At 42.8% G+C, this 16,687-nt stretch overlaps 1 protein-coding gene and 1 pseudogene across 6 annotated transcripts in view; one reads left to right on the forward strand and one right to left on the reverse strand.

Annotated features, from left to right (window-relative positions):
* Positions 1–16,687, reverse strand: part of OCA2 (OCA2 melanosomal transmembrane protein) — a 342,139-nt gene that overhangs the window by 138,703 nt on the left and 186,749 nt on the right. The window lies entirely within an intron of this gene.
* Positions 933–1,820, forward strand: LOC109023463 (large ribosomal subunit protein uL18-like; annotated as a pseudogene).

Below are 16,687 nucleotides of genomic sequence, written 5' to 3' on the forward strand. Positions count from 1 at the left end.
AAATGATGTGTGATTGTGATGTACACCTCTGTCTGGAACCTGAATGACTTGACTTTTCTGCCTGGTCCCAACCCAAAAGTCATGTGACTCTTCTTCAGCCTGCACCCTACCACAAAAGGATTGTGATGCATCACTGCACTCAGCATCTAGATGATGTAACTCTCACCTTTTGCCTGGACCTTGCATATTTAAGGTTGGATTGTGACATATACTTTAGCCCAGCTCAGAGTTGTGATGATGACACTCATACCACAAACCAGCCAACAGGAGAGATGCTGGCATTTGTAGCTAGACTTAGAGAAAGGAATAAATTCCTGGGTCTTCTGTAGGCGATGTAATTCTCCTTGCTGGGTCCTGCCTATAGGAAGCATAAGGACCTGTCTGTGTATCCATCACCCAGCTGTTGTGACTCTCCTTTTTTGACTGAAACCTGCCACAAAGGGTGATTGTGACATATCACTGGGCCCAGAACCTAGTCTCTGGTGTGTCTTTATTAGCAGTATGAGAACAGACTAATACAGTAAATTGGTACCAGCAGAGTGGGGCATTGCTGAAAAGATAGCCGAAAATGCGGAAGCGACTTTGCAACCGGGTAAGGCAGAGGTTGGAACAGTTTGGAGGGCTCAGAATACAGAAGAATGTGGGGAAGTGTGGGACTTCCTACAGACTTGTTGAATGGCTTTGATCAAAATGCTGATAGCGATATGGACAATAAAGTCCAGGCTGAGGTGGTCCCAGACAGACATGAGGAACTTGCTGGGAACTGGAGCAAAGGTGACTCTTCTTATGTTTTAGCAAAGAGACTGGTGGCATTTTGCCCCTTCCCTAGAGATTTGTGGAACTTTGAACTTGAGAGAGATGACTTAGGGTATCTGGAGGAAGAAATTTCTAAGCAGGGCAGGTCTCTGTTGATCCATGGATGGGGATCTCTGTTCCGCAGGATGGGGTTTGTAAAGTTGTTAAGAATAAAGCCTACTTTAAGAGATATCAAGTGAAATTTAGAAGACGGCAAGAGGGTGAAACTGAGTATTATGCTTGGAAATGCTTGGTGATACAGGACAAAAATAAATACAACACACCCAAATACAGGATGATAGTTTGTGTAACACACAGAGATATTATTTATCAGGTTGCTTATTCCTGTACAGAAGGGGATATGATAGTATGCACAGCATATGCATGTGAACTACGAAAATATGGTTTGAAGGTTGGCCTGACCAATTACGCTGCGGTGTATTGTACTGGCCTGCAGGCTTCTCAATAGGTTTGGCATGGAAAAGATCTATGAAGGCCAAGTGGAGGTGACTGGCGAGGAACACAATGTGGAAAGCATTGATGGTCAGCCAAGTGCCTTTACCTGCTATATGGATGCAGGCCTTGCCAGAACTACCAGTGGCAATGAAGTTTTTGGTGCCCTGAAGAGAGCTGTAGACAGAGGCTTGTCTATCCCTCACAGTACCAAATGATTCACTGGTTATGGTTCTGAAAGCAAGGAATTTAATGCAGAAGTACACCGGAAGCACATCATGGGCCAGAATGTTGCAGATTACATGTGCTACTTAATGGAGGAAGATGAAGATGCTTACCAGAAACAGTTCTTTCAATACAGGAAGAACAGTGTAACTCCAGACATGATGGAGGAGATGTATAAGAAAGCTCATGCTGCTATATGAGAGAATCCCATCTAGGAGAAGAAGCCCAAGAAAAAAGTTAAAAAGAAGTGGAACTGTCCCAAAATGTCCCTTGCTCAAAAGAAAGATTGAGTAGCTCAAAAGAATGCAAGCTTCCTCAGAGCTCAGAAGTGGGCTTCTGAGAGCTAAACCAAACAATTTTCCATGTGGATTTTTCAGATGAAGATCATAAACTTATTGACAGCAAAAAAAAAAAAAAAAAAAGAACTTTATAAGCAGCAAAGCATTCAAGAGGTGATTTGGGTTCCGTTAAAGGTATTCAGCTTTAAAAAGAAAACAGAGCATAAAAGTTTGGAAAATTTGCAGACTGACAATGCAATAGAACAGAAAATCTCAATTTTTGAGGAGCAATTTAAGCCAGCTGCAGAAATTTGCATAAGTAATGAGAAGCCGAATGTTAATTCCCAAGACAATGGGGAAAATGTCTCCAGGGCATGTCAGAAATCTTGGCAGGCCAGGCGCAGTGGCTCACGCCTGTAATCCCAGCACTCTGGGAGGCCGAGGTGGGCGGATTACGAGGTCAGGAGATCCAGATCATCCTGCCTAACACGGTAAAACCCTGTCTCTACTAAAAATACAAAAAATTAGCCGGGTGTGGTGGTGGGCGCCTGTAGTCCTAGCTACTCGGGAGGCTGAGACAGCAGAATGCAGTGAACCCGGGAGAGGGAGCTTGCAGTGAGACGAGACGGTGCCACTACACCCTAGCCTGGGCGACAGAGCAAGACTCCATCTCAAAAAAAAAAAAAAAAGAAATCTTCTTGGCAGCCCATCCCATCACAGGCCCAGAGGCCTAAAAGAAAAATATAGTTTCCTGGGTCGGGCCCAGTGCCTCCCTGCCCTGTGTAGCCCAGGGACTTGGTGCCCTGCATTCCAGCCAGTCCAGTCATGGTTATATAGTTTCCTGGGTCGGGCCCAGCGCCTCCCTGCTCTGTGCAGCCCAGGGACTTGGTGCCTGCATTCCAGCCAGTCCAGCCATGGCTAAAAGGAGCCAAGGCAGAGCTCAGGCTGTTGCTTCAGACGGTGGAAGCCCCAAGCCTTGGCAGCTTTCATGTGCTGTTGAGCCTGCAGGTGTGTGGAAGTCAAGAATTGAGGTTTGGAACCCTCCACCTAGATTTCAAAGAATGTATGGGAACACCTGGATGTCCAGGAGAAGTCTGCTGCAGGGGTGGGGCCTTCATGAAGAACCTCTGCTAGGACAGTGCAGCAGAAAAATGTGGGGTCAGAGCCGCCACACTGAGGAGTCCCTACTGGGGCACCGCCTAGTGGAGCTGTGAGAAGCTCCCAGATCCCAGAATGGTAGATCCACTGACAGCTTGCACTGTGCGCCTGGAAAATCCGCAGACACTCAACACTCAACCAGCCCGTGAAGGCAGCGGGGAGGGAGGCTGTACCCTGCAGAGCCACAGGGACCAAGCTGCCCAAGACCATGGGAACCCACCTCTTGCATCAGCATGACCCAGATGTGGGACATGGTGTCAAAGGAGGTCATTTTGGAGCTTTAAGAAATCCTGCTGGATTTTGGACTTACATGGGGCCTGTAGTCCCTTTGTTTTGGCCCATTTCTCCCATTTGGAATGGCTGTATTTACCCAATGCTTGTACCCCCATTTTATCTAGGAAGTAACTAACTTGCTTTTGATTTTACAGGCTCATAGGCGGAAGGGACTTGCCTTGTCTCAGATGAGACATTGGACTGTGTACTTTTGAGTTAATGCTGAAATTAGTTAAGACTTTGGGGAACTGTTGAAGGCATGATTGGTTTTGCAATGTAAAGACATTAGATTTGGGAGGGGCCAGGGAGAAATGATATGGTTTGGCTGTGTCCCCACCCAAATCTCATCTTGAATTGTAACTCCCACAATTCCCACAAGTCATGGGAGGAACACAGTGGGAGGTGATTAAATTATGGGGATGGGACTTTCCTGCACTGTTCTCATGATAGTGAATGAATTTCAGAATATCTGATGGCTGTAAAAACAGGAGTTTTCCTACACAAGCTCTCTCTTTGCCTGCTGCTATCCATGTAAAATGTGACTTGCTTCTCCTCGTCTTTTGCCATGATTGTGAGGCCTCCCCAGACACATAGAACTGTAAGTCCATTAAATCTCTTTCTTCCCTGTCTCAGGTATGTCTTTATCAGCAGCGTGAGAACAGACTAATAAAGCCAGTAACTGAATAAAAGGTTGAATTATGGATCATATGGTAGGTAAAATAAATAAAAGTGTGGAAAAAATACTTGGGCTTTATCTGGGCCACATTCTTTACATTGTTGTGACTTCCAGTGTTTTCACCTGAAGAGATATTTATGAACAGAAGGGTTGTTATTATTATTTGTATTTTTTACCTTGCTAAAAATACATATTAATCTCTTAAAATTATCCTAGCAAATCTTAAACGACAAAATAAAAATTCTACTGAACATGTAAAGAACTAGCATCAATTCTACATAATCTTTTCCAGAAAATGAAACAGGAAGGAACACTTTCCAACTCATTTTGTGAAGCCAAAATCAGACAAAGCTAGCATAAAGGAAACTATAGATCAATATATCTCATAAACTTAAAAATTCCCAACAAAATGTTAGCAAACTGAATCCATGAATACATGAAAATAATTATACACCATGACCACAGGGGATTTATTTCAGGTATGCATGGTTGGCTCAATATTTGAAAATTAATCAATGTAATCTAACCATATCAAAAGGCTAAAGAAGAAAAACCATATTATTTTCTTCTGAAGCTTCCAGAAGAAGCACAGCCCTCTCTAATAGATTGAGTTTAGATTTCTGACCTCCAAAAATGTAAGAGAATAAATTCGGGTTAAGCCACTCAATTTCTGTTAATTTGTGCAGCAATAGGAGATGAACACACATGATAATAGGGACTTTGCTGATGTGATTAACTCGAGGACCCAGAGAAGGGGAAATTATTCTAACCAATAGAGGTGGGCGCAATCCAATCACAAGGGCTCTTATGATTGTGTTAGAAATTTATGATTAGGTTAGAAATCCTATGATTAGGTTAGAAACATTTTACAAATAAGGATTTCCTTTTCTTTCTTGTAAAGCTTCATCCAGCCCCATCATTCACTGACGTACAGAATTCCTTTTCCAGTCCTTGGTTTCTCACTCAGTTCCTTTGACAAGGAGGTTATTCTACAGCGAAGGCAGTGCATCACACCAGAACTCACTGGTCGTACCATGTGCTCCATTACCCAGAAGCAGCTGACTTGATAGAAGAGTGGCCTGCTAAAGCTTCAGAGGTACTATTTGCTGCAACCCAAAAGTCTGCAAAGTTGGGGTGCCACCCTACAGCACGCAGTATGTGCTTAAACAAATTACCAATGAATGTCACTATCTCCGTCACAGCCCACTGGGAAGCATGGGTGTGGGAAACAAAGGAGCGAGATAGGAGTACTCCCTCCCTTATTACTACACTCAGTGACCCACTTCAGGAATTTTTGCCCCCTGTCTTAATAATCTTGAGCTCAGTGGATTTGCAGGTCCTAATATCCAAGGAAACACAACTAACAAAGGTACCATTACCTTTATTACCTGAGGTGGGATAGGCAGTCAAGGCAGTGACTACGTTCTCAGGATGCGGCAACCATGGTGAGTGTGCAGTCAACACAATAAGCCTCAGCATTTGCATTGTAATTGAGCTATTCAAGCAAAGCTATCTTTAGTAGGGACTTTCCCCTCTAGAGAGCATGTGCACTTTGACTTTACCTGCCCTCATTATAATAGCAAAAAACATACCCCTGGGTGGAGATTTAAGATGCTAATGAGACATACGGTATATGAACAAGCATGTACAGCTACTGCGCACATGCACCCAAAGGACCACCCAGAACATTCTTACTGGCAACACCTCTCCCACCTCCTTATAAATAATCATGTAAGACTCCCATAATGGGAGCCTCCCTAGTGCTGGTCTTTGTTGTCTCATCCTTATGAGCAGCCCGTCCTGAATTTCTCTCTCTCTCAGGGTGTACTGCCTATTCTGCACCTAACTTTCAAAGTATTCTTTTTCTTTTGCAATACTCTATGCTGCACTTCTTTGCTATGTGTCTCTTGTTTAAATTCTCTTAAACCAAGAAGACAAGAACCAAGGTATCACAACAGGTGTCAGCATTTCATTGGAAGCTGAAAATCCTCCCTGGCCATGTGAAGCTCCACATGCCTTGTGACCATCAAGCAGACAAGGAGAGTCCCTCTACTGTCCAAGATAACTGCTTTCAATTCTCATAGGGAACTGGGTTGCTGCTTCCTCACGCTGGCAAGAACTGGCCGGGAGCTGGGCATTCACAGGTGTGCCTCCTTGCATTCCAGTAGTCCCAGTTCATGCACACCTTGGCACTCGAGTACAGACACAACACCAAGGTCTCAGGTCCTATGAGAATGATGGTTTGGGTCACCTCAACAGTGGATAAAAACCACGTATCTGAAGTGGTGGCAGAGGTCAGGGGAACGTGGCATTAAAGAAGTGAGTTAACTAACAATTCAGACTTCAGAATCAGCTCTGGAAGCCGGGGCTATAGCAGCTCTGTTTTATGGTATTTTGTTGCTTCTCTTCCCCCATTTATTCTCCATTGTCATAATATGAAGAGCATTGGGATAGCTAACATTTTAAGTTTCAGGTGTTACTGAACCAACATCACCCCATATCACACAGTAGCTGATGGGATATTGTACAGCTCTTGTTTTGAGGACAAGTGATTTTCTCTTGGACTGGACAAAAGATGTTTTTAAAATCCTAACAGGCACAAGTGAAGGACTGTCTGGGGCTATCCCTCATTGCCCTTTAGTCCTGCCCCTGGTCTTCTCCCCAGCCTTCTCCCCAGCCCTGCTGCTGGCAGCTCTCCCATCTTCTGGAATCCAGGTAAGTCTGGCCAATGGGAGACACTGGCAGGACTTGATGGGTGGGAGGAACAAGGTCACTGAATCTCCTGGCTCCTCTGGCCAGGCCACAGGTGATCACAGGCCACTGGAGCTCCCATCTCCCCTTTGCCCCTCAGGCCCATGAGGTCATGGCCTCTTTTCTTCGGGAGTTCAGCACACCCATTCTTTCCCCAAACCTGACCTTTGAGCACATAATCTCTTTCTTTCCTGAGAAAGACCCTGCCTAGCAAGGAGGGTGGAAAATAGTCACCACCCAATGCTCAAAGATGCTCCTTACATGACTGTTTCAAGAGGAAAAACATAGACAATAACCTAAATGTCAACAAAAGGGGAAAAGCTGATGATAGCCTATCCACTTACAAGGTAACATTGCACAGATTTTTAAATGATGATATAGAAATACATGCACATGTAAGTCCCCAGACCTAAGTTCCCAGACGTAGCAGGTCACAACTGTTCAACCCAATAGGGCCCTGCTCACCTGGAGCATCCAGGGCAGCCATGTGAGGCTGGGGACACGAGGCTTCAGTGAGTTGTGCCCAAGGAGCCAGGGGTTTCTGAGGAACAGGGTTGCCCACCCAGAGCCACTGTGACCAGAGGGGTCCTGGCAGGGGGTGGAGGGGGAGAGCACTCCACTCATCTGACCTCTGAAATGTATTCATAAAATGAAAGGATTTGATTAAATAATCTCTAATATTCCCTCTGATGGCAATTCCATCATCATGCAGTTTCCAGGCTGCAGTCCTGAACTACAGTGTGGAAAGCATGAGAAACCCAACTGATTCCTTCCAGGCACAGAATATCTGCAAATTTTGAAGTCATGAAAAAAAAAGTTTTGTTTTTTTTTTTTTCTATTTTTAACAAAGAAGGACTTCTGGGGAAAATTTAAATACATGAAATGCTTTCTTTTTATGAAGCTTAGATGATTTCCTAACTTTAGGAACACTAACATGTATCAACAATTTGATTTACTCAACAAATTATTATGCTTGGAATATTATATTTAAGTGGAACTTATTCGTACCATAATTATAGACTGACTAATTAAATTTATTTTTGAGTGCTTTTCCTTTTCCCAAATTAAAGTATAAATTGGTAAACTTGAAGAAATCCAGTTCCTGGGTTGCTTCAGTTAATTTAAAAAGAAACAGAAGACATCGCCAAGCCTATGGTAAATCTTGCACTCCTAAAACGTCTCTGAGCACGCACCGAATCCCAGGTTCCCAGGACACGCAGGGGCCTCTCCTGGCAGCGACTGTCCAACTCTGGCGAGTCCCACCTCACACAAACAGCTAGTGTGAAGTGCCACCAGGGAAACAGAGGGACTTTGGAGATTTAGGAAAGGCTTTGGGAACTATTCCTCTGCAGGCTGGGGGCGCGGAGGGCACAGGGAGATGCACCATACGCGGAAACACTACGTGCAGCCGACCTGGCCTTTGGGGAGGCGGGCAGGCGCAGAGGGACAGAGTCACAGTGTTCCAGGCACAGTGCGTTCCTCCAAGTCACACTGACGCACACGCGCGTCCCTAGCTGACACCTGAGCACGTGGGCGCTGGCTGGGCGGCCTGCAGAGCTCACATCCTCCACCCCGACCTCGATCCCCTCAGGAGCACCCACAGGGCACCTGGGTCAGGGAGGCCACGAGGGGCAGTCACCCCTCAAGGAAGGAGGCCAAGGGGAAGGAGAGGTGCCCTCTGCGCCCCTGAGAAAGCCCCGAGATCTGCGGGGTCCCGGCGCTCCTGCGCCCCCTCTCCCCTGGGCTGCTGTGAGACTGGAGACAGGCTGCAGTAAACTCCAACTTTGTGTCGCCGGCGCCGTGAACCCTCAAAGCAGGCTTTCGCGCAAGTCCCGACCGTCTGTCCTCACCCCGTTTCTCACACAGCTGTTATCTTGTGCTCCGAAACCCCAAGCCCGCCACGGCGGTGCTTCCACGGGCCCACAGCTGCCCTCCTCTCCTGGCACCGCCAGCCACCCCTCCCGCTCCAGGACGCCTGGGCAGGGGACCCTGCCTCAGAAACTGTCGCTTGGGAGATGGAAGTGAAGACTGAAGCAACTTCCAACTCCCACCCACTCTCTAGGAGGCACTTTCTTTTTGTTTTGTTTTTTTGTTGTTGTTTTTTCGAGAGGGAGTCTTGCTCTGTTGCCCCGGAGGCACTTTCTATTACTGAGAAGAAAACCCTGGAAAGTCCCCGGCTTCCCCCAGGAGCTTGGAACTCCCCTCGCCCCCTGCTTCCTGCCCTCCATCCCCCAGGAGCGGGTCCCTGCGGCCTAGCGGGAGTGGAGAGGGAGGTTTAGGTCCTTAGTGATGGCTTCAAGGCCTGGGAACCCCAGGTCCTGGTTTTTAAACTCTGGACAAACTGCACTCGCATTACCCTGGCTCACTCTTGTGCTCAGGAATTAATTTTTAATATCTGCATAGCATTTCTTACCTATAAGAACGTGTCTTCTTGTTCCAAAAAAATTTTTACATGAATATTTCATGTGATGGTATTGTATAGTATTGTAAGTCACTTTTCTTTTTTTCTCATTAGAATAACCTGTAGCATAGAAACTCTTCCATATGTAAGAAATTGGTCTTAGCTTTTAATGAGGGGATTTTTAAAAATAGTGCAGTGTGCTGGCTATTTGTCAAGAAAACATTACATTTAACATGAGGCCTGCAGATAAGTTTAAACTCTCTCCTTTCCCTTTATTCAGCTTCTCTGTGAATCCAAGTCATAGCTCCGGTTCTCATTTCCTTTCGCCTCTGAACCTTTGTGGAGATACCGTCCTGCCGGAGCAGCCACAAGGGAAGCCAGCCCACAGTGCATTGTTCAGCTCCCTCGCTCACTCCAAAATCCACCCGACCCAGCCCCAGGAGGACCAGAGCAGGGCCCACTGCAGCAGATTCAGGTGGACGGGGCAGAAGTGAGCAGTGCTGTTGGCTGGGAGCGCTGGGGGACAGAGAGAGACTCCCGACCATACTGGGGCCTAAGAGAACCAGAAGAGATGCGCAGATGAGCTTTGGAGGACGGAAGAACTGCACACTACAGTGCGGGGTGCATCCTTGGCCCAGACACAGGGCAATTTCAGGGAACTCTACTAGGGAGGTGCGGGGGTGGCTGAGAATGGCAGCCCCAGAGAAGAAGATGGAGCTCAGTCCTACCTGGGCCGGCTCAGTGGGTGGGCTGGAGACACCAGCTGACACATGGAGCAGCAGCTCAGCCCCTCACTGATCATGGGGCTTGGTTAAGTGTATAAAGTTCCTTCTACTGCCAACAGTCTATCCTCCCCAACTCCTGGGGATACTCCAGCACAAACTGGGGAACACCAAGTTGCAAAGTAACAAGGACAAGGCCAGGAACCCTAGGCAACAACTGCTCATATTCCCAGCACCCCCTACCTCCTCAAGCCTGCCTGGGTAGGCCTCTGAAATCTCCATGGACCTGGCCTGTGGCCACCAAAGCACAGTTTGTTGATTAACATACAGTGGTTCCCTTTTAGAAATTGGCAACACAGGGCTGGGCATGGTGGTTCATACCTACAATCCCAGCACTTTGGGAGGCCAAGGCGGGCAGATCACCTGAGGTCAGGAGTTCGAGACCAGACTGGCCAACATGGTAAAATCCCGTCTCTACTAAAAATACAAAAATTAGCCGGGCGTTGTGGTGGGTGCCTGTAATCCCAACTACTCAGGAGGCTGAGGCAGGAGAATTGCTTGAACCCAGGAGGCAGAGGTTGCAGTGAGCCAAGATCGCGCCACTGCACTCCAGCCTGGGCAACAGAATGAGACTCCACCTCAAAAAAAAAAAAAAAAAAAAATTGGCAACGTGGACAGCTGAGGACAATGGCAGTGGTATAACTGCTTCTATCCCAAAATTTCCTCCCAAAAGACAGAAAAAAACAAGAAAAGAAAGTAAAATCTACACAAAGCCATGCCTTCCACATAATGTGAAGGTAGAGAACCTCAAAAGTGTAAAATATCTGAACTGAAAAGAGAAAAGCGAAAATACCACCAAACCCCCAGCCTGCTCTCTCTCTCACTGCTGTCCCAGCCACAAAGCTTTACAGCAAATGGACAGAAAGCCCTGAGGGAAGACAGAGGGGGTGCTGAGGTGATCAGAAGGTCCACCAGAAGGGGCCAGGGGGAACTGGGCCCTGGGAGGTGCTGTGAGAGGAGCAGGAGCACAGAAAGGGCCCATCTGGGGGCATGCAGCCTTGGGGAGGAAAGAGCAAAGAGGAAGGGAAAGCTCCTTTGGGCAACCAAGTGGTCAAGTGGAAAAGAAAAGGAGGTAAAAGCAGGGTTCCACAAGGCAGGAGTCGGAGGACTGTGCTCTGCCCACAGAAGAGCGCCAGGAATCCTACGAAACACAAGCAAGCCCAACGGCATTAAATGAACAAGAGAAAAATGAAGTCACACCTACAGAGCTAGTGCAAATGCTATCAGGAGCGGAAATGTCACACATATCAGCTGAGGAAAATCCCCTCTGAAAATAACCATGAAGCATGTAGAAGAAAACTACAAGCCCACACTTCAAAATGAATTCGCCACGCTCACGCCTCAAGCAAGCATTAAAAATACAAACCCACCTTACATCAGAGATTTGAAAACAGAAATGGGCAAATAACAAGGAGAAATAAAAAGTTGATTGAACTCAAGGATGAGGTAACCAAGTTTTCTCAGAAATAAGGGGTTGTTTAATGGGTACAAAAAATAGGGTTGGTTAGAAGTAATAAGTTCTAGTGTTTGATAGCACGATAGGGCCACTACAATTAATAATAACTTATTGTATATTTTAAAATAACTGGAAGAAAGGACTTGGAATGTTCCCAAAACAAGTAACAATAAATGTTTGAGGTTATGGATATCCTAATTACCATGATTTCATCATTACATATTGTATTATTGTATCAAAATATCACATGTCCCCCATAAATATGCAACAACTATTATATACTCAGAGAAATCACTTTACAAAAGAAATGATAAATAAATTAAAAGATGCCCAAAAGACAATAGACAAAAATGAAAATATAACAAGGGTCACTAAATAAAGATATCGAAGCAAGTGAGAGAATAAAAATGAATAAGTAAATAGATAAATTAAAAGGCTAGAGATAGTAGTGGAAATGGAACCCGGGCAATGAAGGAATAATATTTGTTTATTGGAGTCCCTAAGGGAAAAAAACAAATAGTAGAATGAAGCTAATATTTAAAACTAAAATCTCTGTTATAGGTTCTAGTAAAACTATAAGATTTCAAGGAAGAAGATAAAAATCATCAAGGCCACAGGCAAAACAATCAGACTGACATCAGGTCTTCCAAAATCAACATATAAACAAAACGACAATGGAGCAATATTTTTAAAAATAAGTCAATGAAAAAAAAAAGTGTAACAAAGGATTCCAATCCGGCCAACTTACAAAGAACAGTTTATTTGGCTCATGGTTCTGTAGCCTCTGAAAGTAGAGGCAGACACCAACATCCACTCAGCTTCTGGTGAGGGCCTCAGGCTGCTCCCACTTGTTGGGGAAGGTAAAGGGGACCCAGGGCATGCTGAGATCACATGGCAAAAGAGGAAGCAAGAGAGTGGGAGGCGCCAGGCTCTTTTAACAACCAGCTCTCACAAGGACTAATAGAGTGAGAACTCATTACCACAAAGATGGCACCATGCCATTCAGAAGGGATCCGCCACCATGACCCAAACACCTCCCATCAGGCCCCACCTCCAACACTGGGATCAAATTTCAACATAAGGTTTGAAGGGGACAAATATCCAAAACATAGCAATTAGTAACTTCCGTAAAGTAGAAACATTTTGAAATACAAAAACCTCTTTGCTGCCAGTGCAACCAAGCTAGAAAATTACTAAGAAAAACAAAAAACAGAAAGGTCCTTCTGCCAGGAAAGTTAAAAATGTTCTATTGAAACAATTCTTGTGGGAAATAGAAACAGAAATTACAATTTTTTAAAAAATGATGAAAACACTACATATCAAAATTTAAGGGATGCATTTAAAGCAGTAATCAGAGGAAAATCATTGCACTAAACACATTTAATAACAACACTGAAAAAAAGATTAAATATCCAATTCTAAAAACTAGAAAAAAACAAAGTCCACCAAATAAAGGAGGGAGATAATGAAGTTAAAGCAGAAATTAATGACATAGAGAATATAAAAACAGTATATTAATTAACCAACTCCCAGTTGTTGTTCTGAAAAAAATTAACAAGATGGACAAACGACAATCTAACTTGATTAAGGGGAAAAGGGGGAGAAAGCACAAATATTCAAAATAAGAAAGAACAACAAGGAAATAATCATTGAAACAGAAGTAAAATTTAAATCATAAATGACTAATTTAGAAACTTCTGTGAAAATAAATTTTAAACCCTAGGTGAAATGGATAGTTCCCTAGAGAAATACAGATTGCCAGTATTGACCCCATCTGATTTAGAAAGCTTAAACAGACCTATTTCCAAAGAAATAAAAAGTTATTGAAGAAATAACTAGCCCACTCCCAAAAAAGAGCCAGGCCAAGATGGTCTCACGGGGGAATTGTATCAAGCCCTCAAAAACCAGATAGTCACAATTATCTATAAATTATTTCAGATTATTGAAAAGAAGGTAAATTTTCCTAACTCCCTTTATGAAGCAAGTGTGACAATGATACCTAAACCAGGTAAAGACTCGTTAAGAAAAAAAAAGAGTACTACAGAAAAGTATTACTTATGAATATCATGAATTACTAATAAATATCAATGCCAAATAGAAAATGAAATATTAGCAAAAAGACCACATTAAGAAAATAATAAATCATAAAAAAGATAATTCATTCCAGAATTCAAGGTTGGTTCAATATTAGGAAATTCATTAGTACCATACACTCTATTAATAGATCTAAGTGAAAAATAATATGATGATCTCCATAAATACTAGGGGGAAAAAATCTTTGTCAAATTTCAACACCCATTCTTGCTTAAAACACTCAAGAAAGTAGGAATTGGTGGATACTTTGTTAATGTGATAAAAAATTACATTAGGTATATATATCTAATCCTAAAGCCAGTATCATATTTAATAGGGAAGTACTAAAGGCATTTCCACTATGATCAGTGTGTCAGAATCTCCAAGACCATCCTCACACTTGGAGATTTTCTAGAGGAATTCTGCGAGTCAGCATACAGTTGCACACCTGACTACCATTGATTACAGCCATGAAGTAAGGACACACAGCCAGATCATAAGGGGAAAAGACGAATGTGGAGTCCACGTGAGTACAGATCCATGTGAGGCTTCCTTCTCGCTCTTCCTCCCATGGTGGGGGCTCACAGAGTGCCCCAGCAATGAAAATGTAGCAACATGTGTATGATGTTTCTGCCCAGAGAAGCCCATTAGAGACTCAGGTTTTTATTGGGGTCTGACACATAAACATCCTCTGCCTAACATATACCAAAATTCCAGACTCCCAGAAAGAAAACAGGTGTTTAGCATAAATCAAATTGTTTGCATAAACAGTCTAGGCACAGTAAACTGTCCTTATTAGTTAGATAATGGTGGGAATACTTCTGAAATTTGAGTTCCCAGATGCCAGCCAAGGACTAACCTGGCAAGTAGACCTTTCTAAGCATGACAGTCATAGGCCTGCTGTGTTTACCCTTTATTTCTGCTACTATTTAACATTAGACAGGGATATCAACTAAGGATAAATTAACTTACAAAAACCAATGGCCTCTATATACACAAAAAAAAAACAGTAGAGAACTTACTGTTAAAGAAAACCACATGCATAATATCAACAAAGATTAAATATTTTATAATACCTTTAACAAAAAATGTGCAAAATTTATACAACACAATTTTAAAACATTCCTGAAAGACACAGAAGTAGACTTGATCAAATACAAAGACACATCCTGTTCTCAGATTAAATTAATGAACAATATATAGATGACAGCTATTGCCACATTAATGTATGAATTCAATGCAATCTTGATCAAAAATGTCAGCAAGCTATTTCATAATTGAGTTAGACAAGTTGATACTAATGTTCATAAGAAAAAAGAAATATTAAGAATATCCCAGAAAGCACTGAAAAAGAAAAACTAAAAAGGGGACATAACTAGCCCTACCAGACATTAAAACATATTATAAAGCCTCAAACAATTTGATGCTGGTCCATTAACAGACAAATAGACATGTAATATAATAGGAAGTTCAGAAATAGGACCAAGGACATATGAAAAGTTAATGTAGGATAAAATTGACATCTCAAATCACTGGAGTACAAGTGTCCAGTTTAATAAATGGTACTGGGACAACCAGGTAGTCATTTGGAAAAATAAAATAAAATTAGATTCCATATTTCACACTATATGCAAGAAAAAAACCCAAATGTATTAGAGATTTAAATGTAAAATAAGATAGCATAGAAGTAATGGGTGATTTTCTATTTAGCTTTTCTATATAAAACTGAAAATCCAGAGACATAACTAGTAAATTTGTCTACATAAAGTGTCTTAAAATTACATGACCAAAATAAACAAAGACACACTATAAAAAGTCACAAAACAACTAACTAGGAGTAAATAATTGCAGTCTATACCACAAAGAGGTAATATCCCTAATAAATAAAGAACCCTTGAACACTGTGAAACAAAGACGCAATCGAAAAACAGGACACTGACATGAATGCACAATTAACCAAAAAGGATTCAAAAATGGCCTTCAAACATGAAAAAAAAATGTTCAAATTCACTTATCATTAAGGAAATGCAAATGAAAACAGCACTGAGATACTATTTTCATAAAACTGACAAAATGAAAAATTATGACATTCTGTCAGGCAGACTAGGAAAACGGCCACACTCACATAATGCCAGTGGGAGTATAACCCAGCACAACTCTTGCAGAGGGAAATCTGGCAATGAAGAATAAAACATGCACTTACCTTTGACTCTGTGATCTGACTTCTAGAAATATACCCTGAAGGTACACCTCTAACAATACAAAAATATTCACTGTAGTGTTGTTTGTAATTACAAAAGACTGGAGACAACCTAAATGCCTCTATGTAGAAGGAGGGTTGAATGAACGATGGCACATTCACAAAATGGGGTACTATATAGTTATAAAAAAGAATTGGGAAGATTTCTGTGAACTGATTAGGAGTGATTTCCAAGACATACCATTAAGCTTATAAAAAGCAAAATGTGAAAGATTATCTACACTATGTTATTCTTCAAGTAATAAAGAAGGGGATACAAAATAAACAGTTGTATGTGCTTATTTATGTTAAAAAAAAAAAACATACGGCTGGGTGTGGTGGCTCACACCTGTAATCCCAGCACTTTGGGAGGCCAAGGCACGTGGATCACAAAGTCAGGAGTTCGAGACCAGCCTAACCAATGTGTTGAAACCCCACATCTACTAAAAATACAAAAATTAGCTGGGCATGGTGGAGGGCATCTGTAGTCCCAGCTACTCAGGAGGCTGAGGCAGGAGAATCACTTGAACCCAGGAGGCAGAGGTTGCAGTGAGCCGAGATCATGCCACTGCACTCCAGCCTGGGCGACAGAGTGAGACTCCATCTAAAAAAAAAAAGAAAGAAAAAAAGAAAAGAAAAAAAATACAAGACAGGTACATCAGCTACTTACAGGAAAGATCTGGGTAAGGTAGAAAGACGAGCAAAGGAGAACAGGATAGTAAGCATGAGGAGAGAGTGATACTTCCTTTCATATACATTTCTATATGGCTTTGATTCTTAGAACCACGGTAATGGTTCAAATATCCCATCTTAGTCCATTTATGATGCAATAAAGAAATACTTGAGGCTGGGTAATTTAAAGAAAAGAACAGCCTGCGGGCAACATGGCAAAATCCTGTCTCTACAAAAAATACAAAAATTAGCCAGATGTGGTGGTATAAGCCTGTAGTTCCAGCTACTTGGGAGGCTGTAGTAGGAGGATTCCTTGAGCCTGGAAAGGTTGAGGCTGCAGTGATTGTGCCACTGCACTTCAAGCACAATAGAATGAGACCCTGTCTCAAGAAGAAAAGAAAAAAGAAAGAGAAAATAAAAGAGGTTTATTTGGCTCACAGTTCTGCAGGCTGTAG

The sequence above is a fragment of the Gorilla gorilla genome, chromosome 16 (assembly GCF_029281585.2).
Source record: "Gorilla gorilla gorilla isolate KB3781 chromosome 16, NHGRI_mGorGor1-v2.1_pri, whole genome shotgun sequence".
Lineage (NCBI taxonomy): Eukaryota > Metazoa > Chordata > Mammalia > Primates > Hominidae > Gorilla > Gorilla gorilla.